General features: G+C 41.4%; 1 long non-coding RNA gene across 5 annotated transcripts in view; it reads right to left on the bottom strand.

Annotated features, from left to right (window-relative positions):
• Positions 1 to 2,798: 2,798 nt before the first annotated feature.
• Positions 2,799 to 13,063, bottom strand: part of LOC104651993 (uncharacterized) — a 564,635-nt gene continuing 554,370 nt past the window's right edge. For 4 of the 5 annotated variants that reach the window (XR_012514707.1, XR_012514709.1, XR_012514708.1 and 1 more), the window contains 5 exons: positions 11,728 to 13,044; positions 11,086 to 11,197; positions 10,460 to 10,526; positions 7,691 to 7,770; positions 2,799 to 3,015 (listed from right to left, as the gene is read on the bottom strand). This is a non-coding gene — a long non-coding RNA (uncharacterized LOC104651993). The remainder of the gene's footprint in view (positions 3,016 to 7,690; positions 7,771 to 10,459; positions 10,527 to 11,085; positions 11,198 to 11,727; positions 13,045 to 13,063) is intronic. The other variant, XR_012514710.1, reaches the window with a different exon arrangement.

Below are 13,063 nucleotides of genomic sequence, written 5' to 3' on the forward strand. Positions count from 1 at the left end.
AACAGGTGAGCAGTTCATATTAGCCCATTTTACAGGTGAGGAAAGTAAGACTGAAGGATGCCAGCCTACCTTGATTTGCATCTTGTCTCCTGACAGCTAAATTCTTAAACCCTGGGCAAGCTTCTCCATCTTTCTGTGTCTCTGTGTCCTCATCTGCAAAATGCGGAAAACAACATTGCTACTTCATGGGTTGCTAAGTTTAATGAGTTACTATACGCAAAAATAAAAATGTGATTAAAAATCATCTGTGATATGCAAAGAGTTGACTATGCGTTGGCTATTTTAATGATGAGGAAAGGTATTAGGTTGGTACAAAAGTAATTGTGGTTTTTGCCATTACTTTTTTGTTGTTGTTGTTTTTGATACAGAGTCTCACTCTGTCACCCAGACCAGTGGCGAGATCTCAGCTCACTGCAACCTCCACCTCCTGGGTTCCAGCAATTCTCCTGCCTCAGCCTCCCTCGTAGCTGGGACTACAGGTGTGTGCCACCATATCTGGCTCATTTTTTGTATTTTTAGTAGAGACGAGGTTTCACTGTGTTAGTCAAAATGGTCTCAATCTCCTGACCTTGTGGTCTACCCGCCTCGGCCTCCCAAAGTGCTGGTATTACAGGCTTGAGCCACTGTGCCTGGCTGACATTACTTTTAATGGCAAAAACCATGATGACTTTGGTACCAACCTTATAAAGTTGAAAATGTGGGACCCCAGAAGCTCAGGATTGAAAACATCCATGGGAAGAAGAATCGGGCTGAGAGGAAATCCACAGAGAAAATGAGAACAACAGAACAACCTTGTTCATGTGGCTATTCAATTCCCATCCTGTCTACACTCCACACTCAACCATGGATGGATGACACACTGCTCCAAATCCCTCAGTGTCACCAGGAAGATCGTGACCCAATCTGACACCGGGTCATGGAAAGTTGTTTCCTTCTTATTTTATAAAATGCACATGGAGGTGGAGGGGGGAGACCAAGTTTGACCCCCTCCAATCCATTTAATAATAGCTAATACATGGAGCTTTTCTTATGTGCCAGGCACTGTGTTATATATATTACACACAGTTTCTCATTTGTTTCTCATAGAGGGGACGAAATGTATTAGTTTGCTCAGCACTGATGGGCTATCTAGAATTTGGCTGTATTAGTCTGTTCTCATGATGCTGATAAAGAGATACCCAAGACTGGATAATTTATAAAGAGAAAGAGGTTTAATGAACTCACAGTTCCACGTGGCAGGGCCTCACAATCATGGTGGAAGGCAAAAGAGGAGCAAACTACTGTCTTACGTGGTGGCAGACAAGAGAGACTGTGCAGAGGAACTCCCATTTATAAAACCATCAGCTCTCGTGAGACTTACTCACTACCATATGAAGAGTATGGGGAAAATCACCCCCATGATTCAATCATCTCCACCTGGCCCCGCCGTTGACAGGTTGGGGGTTAGTACAATTCAAGGTGATATTTGGGTGGGGACACAGCCAAACCGTCTCATTGGCTATAACTGAGTGTACTGGGCAAGCTGGGACAGCTGGTCATCCCCAACAAGGAGGGCTCAATTCCATTTTGTAAATGAAAGACCTGAAGTCAGAGGAGTCTCAAGGCTAGCCAGGCCAGTTGGGATTTTTCAACCTGTGCTTTTAAATCACTATAAAATACCAGCTAGAGAGAGCACCTTCCTATGGGAGAAAGTTGTAGCCCATCAGTGAATGGATGAAATTAGCTGTTGCTTCCTCTTTTTTTGAACTTTCAGGCTCAAAGGTACACATACAGGTTTGTTAAATAGGTTAACTTGTGTCACGGAAGTTTGATGTACAGATCATTTCATCACCCAGGTACTAAACCTGGTAGTCAATAGTTATTTTTATGCTCCTCTCCCTCCTCTGATCTTCAACCCTCAAGTAGACCCCAGTATCTGTTGTTCCCTTCTTTGTGTTCATGAGTTCTCATGACTTTTCTCTGACTTAAGAAAACATGCAGTATTTGGTTTTCTGTTCCCGTGTTAGTTTTCCAAGGATAATAGCCTCCAGCTCCAACCAGGTTCCCGCAAAAGACACAATCTTGTTCTTTTTTATGGTTGTATAGTATTCCATGGTGTATAGGTACCATATTTTCCTTATCCAATCTGTCACTGACAGAGATTTATGTTGATTCCATTTCTTTGCTATTGTGAATAGTGCTGCAATGGGCAAAGGAGATGAAACTTTTCAAATGATATGAACAGACATTTTTCTTTTTTTTTTTTTTTTGAGACAGAGTTTCACTCTTGTTACCCAGGCTGGAGTGCAATGGCACAATCTTGGCTCACTGCAACCTCCACCTCCTGAGTTTAGGCAATTCTCCTGCCTCAGCCTCCTGAGTAGCTGGGATTACAGGCACACGCCACCATGCCCAGCTAATTGTTTGTATTTTTAGTAGAGATGGGGTTTCACCATGTTGACCAGGATGGTCTTGATCTCTTCACCTCATGATCCACCTGCCTCGGCCTCCCAAAGTGCTGAGATTACAGGTGTGAGCAACCGCGCCCAGCTCATGAACAGACATTTTCAAAAGAAGACATACATGCAGCCAACAAGCATATGAAAAAATGCATCACTGATCATGAGAGAAATGTAAACCAAAACCATAATAAGATACCATCTCACACAAGTCAAAATGGCTATGATAAAAAAGTTTAAAGAAAAAAAAGATACTGGCAAGGTTGCAGAGAAACGGGAACACTTACACATTGCTGGCAGGAGTGTAAATTAGTTTGACCATTGTGGAAAGCAGTGTAATGATTCCTCAAAGAGCTAAAAACAGAACCATTTGACCCAGCCATCCCAATGCTGGGTATATACCCAAAGGAATATAAATTGTTCTACCATAAAGACACATTACACAAATGTTCACAGTGTTGCTTTCTTTATTACAAAGGGTTTCATATCTTCCTGAACTGATCTTCTCTGTTGTTGATGCTGTTGGGTTTTATCTCTTCTGTGGTTGTTATACTTCCGTAGGATTTGGAGGCATAATCTGAAACATCAAATAACAGACTTTTATTTTTCTAACTAGTGTCATTCTATCTTTGGAAAGAAAGGAAAGAATAATGTCATTAGCATTAACAACTCTGAAAAGATCAAGACCTGATCCTCCAAGTTCTATTGTTTTCTTTTTCTATTTCCCCCTAAAAAGAGGTCTTAGTTATCAGTAACTTCCTATGAATTACGATTTCAGAAGTGATCAGGGACTCTCAAAGGGCATTCTCTTCGCCTCCACATACCTTCCAAATGTAGATCAAGACTCCACATCACCTATTATGCTGCCTCAATAAAACAGGTTCACAGAGTGGGACCGATGCCATTGAGTCAACCAAAGAAGTTATCATCTCAAGTGATAAGGAAGTTCAGGAAGAAAAATTTCCCGTGGAAAAAGGATTTTCTAATCTCTTAAATAACTGTCTATGAATGGATTTACTTAAGCAAGACCTTAAGTACACTTCAAAAGAAACTAGTGACTATAGTTGCAGGATGAACGTTGCGTCAATATAAGGGCCACTTGGGGACACTCTGAAATCCCAAGGCAAAATTGACTGTCTTGATTTGACAGAGGAATAGGGCCAATTGGGGGTTTAGGCTGATTCTGTTTTTTTGTGAGTCATTTTGTCTGTGGACATGCTTCACAAATTAAAACAAACCAGAAAAATCCCTAGGTGTGAGATGATTAAAGTTTCAAATCTGGTCATTTGAAATCACAAAAGTGCTGGATGAAAGCCATGCTGTTTGGAGGCTTTTATTTTTCTCTTGTTAAGATCCTAGGGTTTGCTGAGCTTATAAAGACTCCTTGAGTCAAATAAAAAGTGAGGGCTTTTGGAGAGAGTCATTCTCTTCAGTATCAGATGGATTTTAGTCTATAATTTTCCACTCTGGCTTATGTGGCTGTCTAGGCTTGATTCCATCAACTCATTTAATCTCCAATTTCATAAAAAAGCATGCTTTCTGTTTATCTTTGTCCAACTGAGTGCAATCTGTGCCTTCTAGCCCTTCTAACAATCCCAACTTTTTGAATTTTGTATCAGGATGCCTGTGTGGCATGGTAAATCTAGGCTGGCCTTGACAGGTTGGAAACTGCTTACTCCCAGTGAGAAAATTAAGTGACAGCTCCCAAAGACACTCACTTAGCAAATTTTAACCTAAAAACAGATCATCATTTTAATTTACTGTGATTAAGTGAAGTGGCGGAGAGAAGTTAATACAAGTCAATGCATAGCTGTAAGTTTTCAAAAAAATAAATGATGTTTCCCCCACAAACACTTACTTTTCATACACAAGCTAGTTGCTGAAGTAGGGAAAATTTAGCATTCGACACAAGCTCATCTGAAACCAACCAAAAACAGAAACTTGAACTGAATTTGCTTATTGCTATATCCCTCTATTTTGTAAAGCTGAGACGACTGCTTATGCTTCAAGGAGTTTGGTAAACAACCATTTGACCAACAGAGGCTTGATATTTTAATATCATTTTAATATCGTACCATCTGTATGTATGGGTCAGAGCTGGCCTACTGATCCATACATACAGATGAGATGCCTGAGTAAAAAGATTGGTCTTTTATGACTATTCGAGGCCCTTGTTTTGTGTATTAGGTTGGTGCCAAAGTAATTATGGTTTCAAATATAATTTGCGGATGAATTTATACAGATACATTCTACCTTAATATATGAATCATTACACCAAACAGATTCCCAACATTCAATCGATCAACTACTCTTACAAACATTTGCTTCTCAAAAACATTGGCTTCTCAAAAATATTTATGAAATCCTGTTTGTTAGCCCCTTCAAATACATTTTGGATCTGTCCTGTCTCAAATTTTTACTACCTAGGAAACGAAGGTCTAAAAGAAGTATTAATTCTCTACTTATACACGCACACACACACAGCAATAACTTAAAAACAAGGTTATGTAGGGGAAGAAAAGAGAGAAAGGAAGTTCTACCACATGGCATGAAACAGACTTGCTTAATTTCACTCTTTATGGGGAATAAAGTGTTTAAAATAACCCAAAAAGCTGAAACGAAAGGCAATACTTTTGATTATTCATCTGTTTTTATTTCCAACTCCTCATCTGTTACACAACTCTGGTGTTTTAAAGAGAAGCCTATTTGTAAATAAGAAGAAGGAGTTTGCCGCATGTTCTCACTCATAGGCGGGTGTTGAACAATGAGAACACATGGACACAGGGAGGGGAGCACTACACACTGGGGTCCATTGCGGGGAAATGGGGGAGGGACGGGGAAGTGGGGAGGTGGGAAGAGATAGCATGGGGCGAAATGACAGATACAGGTGAGGGGAAGGAAGGCAGCAAACCACACTGCCATGTGTGTACCTATGCAACAATCTTGCATGTCCTTCACATGTACCCCCAAACCTAAAATGCAATAAAAAAAAAAAAAAGAATAAGGAGTTGGCAACTGGATTCAGGTCTGGCCATTTTACCTGAGTGATGAAAAAGTAAATGATGCAGTGGTCTGCAAAACCATCTGACTCCCCTCTGAAATCCTCGTTTCCTCCTGAGATTGTCTAATTTTAGAGTAATGCTGAAAGTGTTCTTCACTTGCAGATTAATTAGTTGATGCTTAAGCAGTTCTTTGAACATAAAAGACAACATGTAAATCTAAGAGCAATCAATCATCCTCAAACTAATGGTCACTTAATTAGTGCTCTCTGCTGGTTTAACAGTTCATAAAGAAGAGGGCAATTTGGGGAAGGGTCTCCCATCATTGCAGAGAGGTGGGATGTAGCTATAACTAGAATGAAAAACGATGTTCAAAATGAAGGTTTTAACATTGGAAATAAATTGGAAATTGACTCTCTCTTCTTCTGGTGACTAACAGCCACGAGAAAACTGAACATGAAGCTTATCTTTTAGCAGCATTTGCATATTTCCAGAACTAGGAATCACAGTTTAAATTGGGCTTATCTGCTGTTTCGTGGCAAAATCAAACCCTTGAGGTGATATTTATAGGGCAAGAAGAAAGTTAACTCTGGAGGGTTTGTAAATATTATGAAGGCTTAACTTTCTGCATTCTCAGCAACATGGCTTCCTAAATAAAAAATCAAGTTGAAAGTCATATGATAAAGCTAGTTGTTTTGTAAACTACGTGTATGCGACCTTCTTACATGATTCTCTAATTATTTCTGTATTACTTCCCCTATTTGATTATATACTCAAAGCCAGGTACCTTGCCTATTTCCAGCCTTATTCAGCTAAGAGTCAGCATTCATTGAGTGAATCAATGAACAAACAATAAATGGAAATATATCTATACAACTAACATGAGCAAATGTGGCTTTGGGTATAAAAATTATTCTTCTTAAAAAATATTATGTCAAAGAAAATGTAAACAGTTCTGTTTGTCAATTAAGTCCCCATTCTAATGCTGGGCTGTTAACACAAACATCATCACAAAGAGACAGTCCAGCCAACATGTTCAAGTTACCCAGCACTGCAAGGAGACGTACTTGTTTCTGTAATCAATACCTGCATCACATGACTTTTTAAAGCCACAGTTCTCAACTATGAATTGGGGCAATTGTGACAGTTAAATGAAATAATCACAAAACCAACTAAAGTAATTTTTAACAGGTGTCAGCATGGTTAACATCAATTGATTTTTCTTTTTCAAAACTTTAACTCAACAGAGAAAAAAATTTAAAACCTTGCTGAATATATGTGTAGCCCTATCCTCCCTGGACAAGAATTTCCATTACCAACTGATAATTAAGCAGCACAAAAGCAACATTAGAGATCAGCACTGATACCTCATGACGGTGAGAGGCACACACCTCAAACCTAAGCTTTCGGGAATGTTGTAAAATTCATCACCCAAAAAGAGTTTTAAAAAGTCAATAGCAGTTATAAAGATATTTCAACCCAAATGCCCAATGATAATAGACTGTATAGGGAAAATGTGGTACATATACACCATGGAATATTACGCAGCCATCAAAAACGATGAGTTCACGTCCTTTGTAGGGACATGGATGAACCTGGAAACCATCATTCTCAGCAAACTGACACAAGAGCAGAAAATCAAACACCGTATATTCTCACTCATAGGCGGGTGTTCAACAATGAGAACACATGGACACAGGGAGGGGAACACTACACACTGGGGTCCATTGGGGGGAAATGGGGGAGGGACGGGGGGGTGGGGAGGTGGGAAGAGATAGCATGGGGAGAAATGACAGATACAGGTGAGGGGACAGAATACAGCAAACCACACTGCCATGTGTGTACCTATGCAACAATCTTGCATGTTCTTCACATGTACCCCAAAACCTAAAATGCAATTAAAAAAATAAATAAATACATAAATAAATAAATAAAAAGATATTTGTCATATTAGCTTGTTTCAAAAGAAAAAAGTATACAAAGAATTTAACTTTGTTTATTGTTTATTGAAATAAACAATAGCATAATTAGGGTAATATACTAGTAATCCTATTTGAAATTTTACTCCAAAAAAGAAATACTTCAACAATAGTAGTAGATGGGTGTCTCAAAGTACTCAGACACCGACTCTGTTTTTCAGAAGGATGTTTTTCATGTTCCTATCAGAACTCATGGAATAATTTCCATATGTAATTTCTTCAAAAAATCTCCACATCTAAACCTGACAACACAGAAGTGTTGGGCGTTCCTTACCAAATAGGCTGGTCATACAGCAGCACGCATTTGACCCCATTCCGAAACATGTGTCTTAAGAGGCTCTTCTGAAAAGGTCCCTGCAGCAGATGCATGCACAGAATCTGTATTAGACCCACACATAAAGCATTGGATGCAAAAAAACACATTCACCCTACAATCTTTTGACAAAGGTTTTGCGTGACTTAGCTGCTGACTTCTCTTATTTCTTGAGTGGATTTAATACCACCGACTTCTACAGGATATAAATAACCTTGGTCTATGCACCCAAAGTCATGTAAGACCGTAGAAAAGAACCTACCTCAATTTCAGTAAAACATCAGTTTTTAGAAAATCATGAATCTGTTTAACGCAAGGCAGGAGAAAAGCAGATATTGCTAATACCAATTAATTAAAACTTAGACCAAGAAAAAAAGCTACCACTTTGTAAATATTGCATTGGACAAAACTGAAGTGTTGTCTAACATTTTTCCTTGGTTCCTTTCCTGAATATGAATGCTTTCTGCATTTGCTTGAAATTATGAGAATTTTTTAAAACTCCAAAAACAGACCAAAACTTTGTATCATTGCTGATTTATTCTCAAGCTTTCCCTCTTTTAAGAAAAGAGGAAAAATAAAAACCATATAGAGCAAATAAACACACCTAAACAAGAGATGGTGGATTCTGCTACATTTATCATTTTGTAGATGCATGAGTTGAACAAGATAAAACACGTGAGTGCTCACTTACAGACGTTACAAGCTTTATGAAACGCAAAGGAGCTGTATTTCACCATAGAGAGCCAAGCGAAATAGAGCAAAACAGAAGTCGATCATATCCAAATAATTCAAATACAAACATATTTCATGAAGACTCTGATTCTAGACTGCTGCTCTCACTGTCTTCTACTCCCTTTTATTGGAACTTCTGAAACCATTTTGCTTGGGGCAGAAAGTAGATTTTAGTAGAGTAGGAAAAATGCCAAACATCCATGGCAACTTAGAATTTTTCCACTTTCTTTACATGTTCAATTGAGACCTTCATAAAATTATAAATGAAAGGATACATTATGAGCACTTTCTTTGATGAGGAAAAATGTGGGTGGGGGGGAGGTCTTGCCTGGAAGTAAAGTTTTGGAGTCTATATCCTTCTCTGCAGAACACTTGGGAGCTTTCTCTGCCAACAGCAGGACCCTCAGAAAAAAAGCTTGCCTTTGCCTTCAGAATTCAAAAAAGTAGAACCACCAGTTGCGCTCCTGACTGTGGGTGAGACGTTGATCACTAGGTGGGGACTGGAAAGTCCTGGGCTCCACTTTCTTGTCCCTCAAGGACTGAGGTCAGTGTGTCTTGGCGCCTTATAGCCACGCTCTCCACCTTCCCGCCTTCCCTCCCCCTGACCAGGGATTCACTCCTGTTTACATTGGGGAGACTGCAACTTCTGTTTCTTAACGTTTAAAAGAAGTTTAAAAGCTTATAAAAAGGCTCTTAAGATTTCTTGGACACCAATCACCTCTTACAGAACAATATTTTGATGAGTTAAGTGTAAATGAATCAGAAATGTACGTATTAAATTTCCCTTGACATGAACATCAGTTTAAAATATTAATGGAAAAAATGCCCAAGGCACAAAGTGCTAGGGGTTTTCTCAAACCCAAAATGCTTGAACGTGGAGTGGAAATCCATTCAGATCAACCAGGTTTGCTGATCCTCCCTCTCCACCTCCCCTAGGTCATAGTTAACGTGGAGGGAGTAATATTTCTGGCTGTTGACCATCTGGCTGGGGAACAGATCACATTCCTGGTCATTATGCTTGCATCTCAGCAGAAGCCTAAGACTGGGCTGAGGCTGTTGAGATGTCCAGCCGCTGTTCACTGAAGGCTGACCCTAAAAGCTGTCTTTTTTTTTTTATTTTCAAGACCAAATGAACTAAATAAACAATCACAGAAGATCATAAATCACTGACAAAGATATTTAGATTTGGAACAGTCCTCAAAAACAGAATGTGCCACAATTTATCCCTCAAAGATTAGCTCAGCCCTGGGTCCTGTAATTGTGGATCCCATGACTTCTGATGATAAATGACACAAAGGTCAAAACTTGAGAACCAGTAGAGTGTTTTTGTTTTGTTTTAAATATTGATTCTAGGGCCAAGAAAACACCCAGAGGAACAGAAGCCACGCAAAATCCTGAAATGAGACTTGATCCCTAAAAATCATCACTATTGATTTTTTAGGTTAGATTTTCATCTCTATTTTGTTTTGGGAACGGTTGACCACACACACTAGGTGAGTAACAAAATAAGGAGATGGAACCGAGTGAAAGAGATTTCAAGCCTCTCCTCTTTGGTCACATTAGCTAATCTGATCATTTGGGACACGTGTCACAGACACTACAGCTGTGAACAATTGCTAACTTCTTGGTGAAACATACCATGCTTTCAGTGCTTTCAAAAGTACTAATGTGAGCATATCTGCGCAATCTTCAACCCAGCATTCATTCTAGAAACGCACATGAAAGGGTTCTGTGAACTGTCATAAACTATCTCCACTTCAGCTGTTTTTACTATCATTTTCAAACATCATACCCCTCACCCCCTTAAGGAGACCTTACAGTCCTCAGTGCTACAGGTGAAGATACCCATAATCACCTCTATCTCAGGAGGGATGAGGCACAAAAAGAGTTCCCTTCCAATGGGATATTTTCCCTTGCTCATTCTTTCTCAGACACATGTGCTCAAAGGTTCGGCAGGGTCTGGTGGTCAGGGAAGAGTACGTATTTACAGAAACATACCTTTTAAAAACAGTGTTCAGCCTTATTCTACTCGAGGCCATGAGCTGGATATATGTTTGTTGAATGGCTGAGTGAATGAATGAAAAAGCATAACTCTTTTACAAGAAATTGGTGTAGATGAATGAAAATTAAAAGTCTATCAGAGACAGGTATAGCACAAATTTCCCCCACCTCAAATAGTCATCCCTTCACTCCAACCCCTCCCACCACAGAAGATGATTAGGATTTTCAAGGAAAAAAGAGAAGGTGTACAGCAATGATAACACCCCGGAGAGAGCGCAGATTTCTTCGCTTTATATGGTTCATAATGTTTAACCTCTCTGGCGGCCACCAGTTCCTAAAAACTCTTAAGCATTTTCGCAGAAAATATAAGGAAGAGGAGAACCAGCAAGAGTAATGCTGTCAATGGAGCTGGCAGACACAGAAAGACTCAGGAAAACTATGGAGGCTCTACGACACCTGATAACGAGTCTCATTTCCTAATACCAGATCTGGGGACTGGAGAAAGTGTCATCAACTAAAGCAGGGAATCGGATAGACATCAGAAATGCCCGATTCCAACCCATTTTCTGAGACTCCTTTCCTAGGCAAACCCCAAGACTGTGCACACATAAATAGAGTCCTACCATAAATGGATCTCTTTTTATCCCAGGTAATCAAGGTCCAGCCATCTCCCCCAAGCTGGACTTCTCTTGCTCTATCTGGAGATTCAGCATAAACACGTCCTCTAAGCTTCGCCTGGGTAGATGAAGGAGGCAGTAAGCATGCAGCTACTGGGGTTAGCGGCTCTCCCTTGACCACGTGCAAAGATGGAGGTCCATAGTTTATCCCCAAAACGTTTCCATGCTTTCTCCTGGCATTCTCTCATGCTTTTACAAGCATTGTTCAGGGAGTGAAAAGTCCCTTTTAAAGGTAGTTTAGACCCACACCCCTCCCTTAGGGGAAATTTCAAGGCAGAGGAAAAGCCAAAAGGTATGTGACACTTCAAAGCCTCACAAGATAACCACGTGGAGAAGGCTCAGTCCTCCCAGTTACTCAGCCCTCCCCTGTACTAATGGCAGGTGATAGAGACTGACTGTATTATTATTTGCATACTTGCTCAGAAGAAGGGCCACAGAAGGTCTAGAAACTCGGCTGGTGTTTGACTGACATCTTTTCAGACTTGGACCCCCACCGCCTCCCCCCTCCGCCCCACCCCCAGCTCTCCCCTCCCCTGCAACACCAGTCCAGGGCCTGATGTAATATTGCCCCAGCCTGCTTCCCCTTGCCTTTGATATGGAACCTGTGCCTACAGTCAGCTCTCAGGGATAAAGGAAACAGCCGGCTCCCGAGGCATCTGATGCGCCTCCCGCCCTTCGCTGCTGTTAATCTGCAACACGCCGCGGCCTCCCGATCGCTGCTGCCGTTCAGAGTCGGATGTCAGGGGTCGACCCGCAGGGGTCCTTTCTTCTTTCTGCTGGATACATCCTTCCTTCCGCTGCTCCTCGCCATCAACCGCCAGGCCGAGGAGGGGAGCAGGCGGGAGGGAGAGCGGGAGCCTTCCGGAAACCTCTTTCCTCCCGTCCCTGCACAGGTTGCCCCATAATGACCCTGGAGACTCCCGCCTGCCCCCAGTGAAGGAATTGGTTACTCGCCCAGAGCCCTCCCGGGCATCGCCCCCTTCCTCACTTCCTCCTCTTCCTGCCCCCAGCCTCTACCCCTCCAGCCTCCTGTGGCTTCACAGCCAAGTGCCCCATCTCAGGAAGAAGGAGTCCGGCGATGGTGAGCCTTCAGACACCCCACTGCAACCCCCGCCTCCCCAAAGGCACAAAGGCAGGCAGTGGCTTCCCTGGTATCACCTGTCAATCTAGGAGCACGGGGGGGGGGGGGGGCTATCAAAGAGGGCATGGAGCATGAGCTCCTTTCTCTTAGTAAATAATACTATTCAGACCTGCTAGAGGGAACATACTTTTTAATTTACATTTTAAAACTGGTTTAGAATTACTATGAATGTACAGTGTGTGTTTTCCTGGAGTCCAATTGTAACCTTAACCCCAAATCTAGGAGTTCTGTTTTTATATATCAGGAAGGGGACCCCACCCACTCACCATCCACCCATCTTTCGACTCACCCACCTACTCTTGCTTATAACTACACAGTGGTTTATTTTGCCAGCACTAAACTACATAGCTTGTTTCCCCTTTGCCAGCCTCTGCAGACAGAAAGCAAAGGCTGATTATTCTCAATTTCTCAGTTGACACACACACGCCTCCTCTGAAGCCATGGCTGGGTGACACCTCAGGCAAATGCACTGATGTGCAGAAGTTTGCATGTTTTCGTTTTTGATTCTTTTACTGGAAGAATCTTTATAGCTGGGAGGCAGGTGCCCATCCATGGCAGTCAGGGGTCAGATATTAGAGTACTTACAGTGCTTATAATTTTCGTAGGATCAGCCTCCTCATTGCCAATTTCACTCTGTTTCAGGGTTACAGATCATACCTCTAATCCTGGCCAGTTGTCTCACCAATGTATGTTACAAGGGGCGTGGGGCAAGGAGGTATAGATGACCCAGCATAACCGTTGCTGAGAAACTCAAAGGGCACGTCCTACAAAGAGCAGAACACT

The sequence above is a fragment of the Saimiri boliviensis genome, chromosome 17 (assembly GCF_048565385.1).
Source record: "Saimiri boliviensis isolate mSaiBol1 chromosome 17, mSaiBol1.pri, whole genome shotgun sequence".
NCBI classification, from domain to species: domain Eukaryota; kingdom Metazoa; phylum Chordata; class Mammalia; order Primates; family Cebidae; genus Saimiri; species Saimiri boliviensis.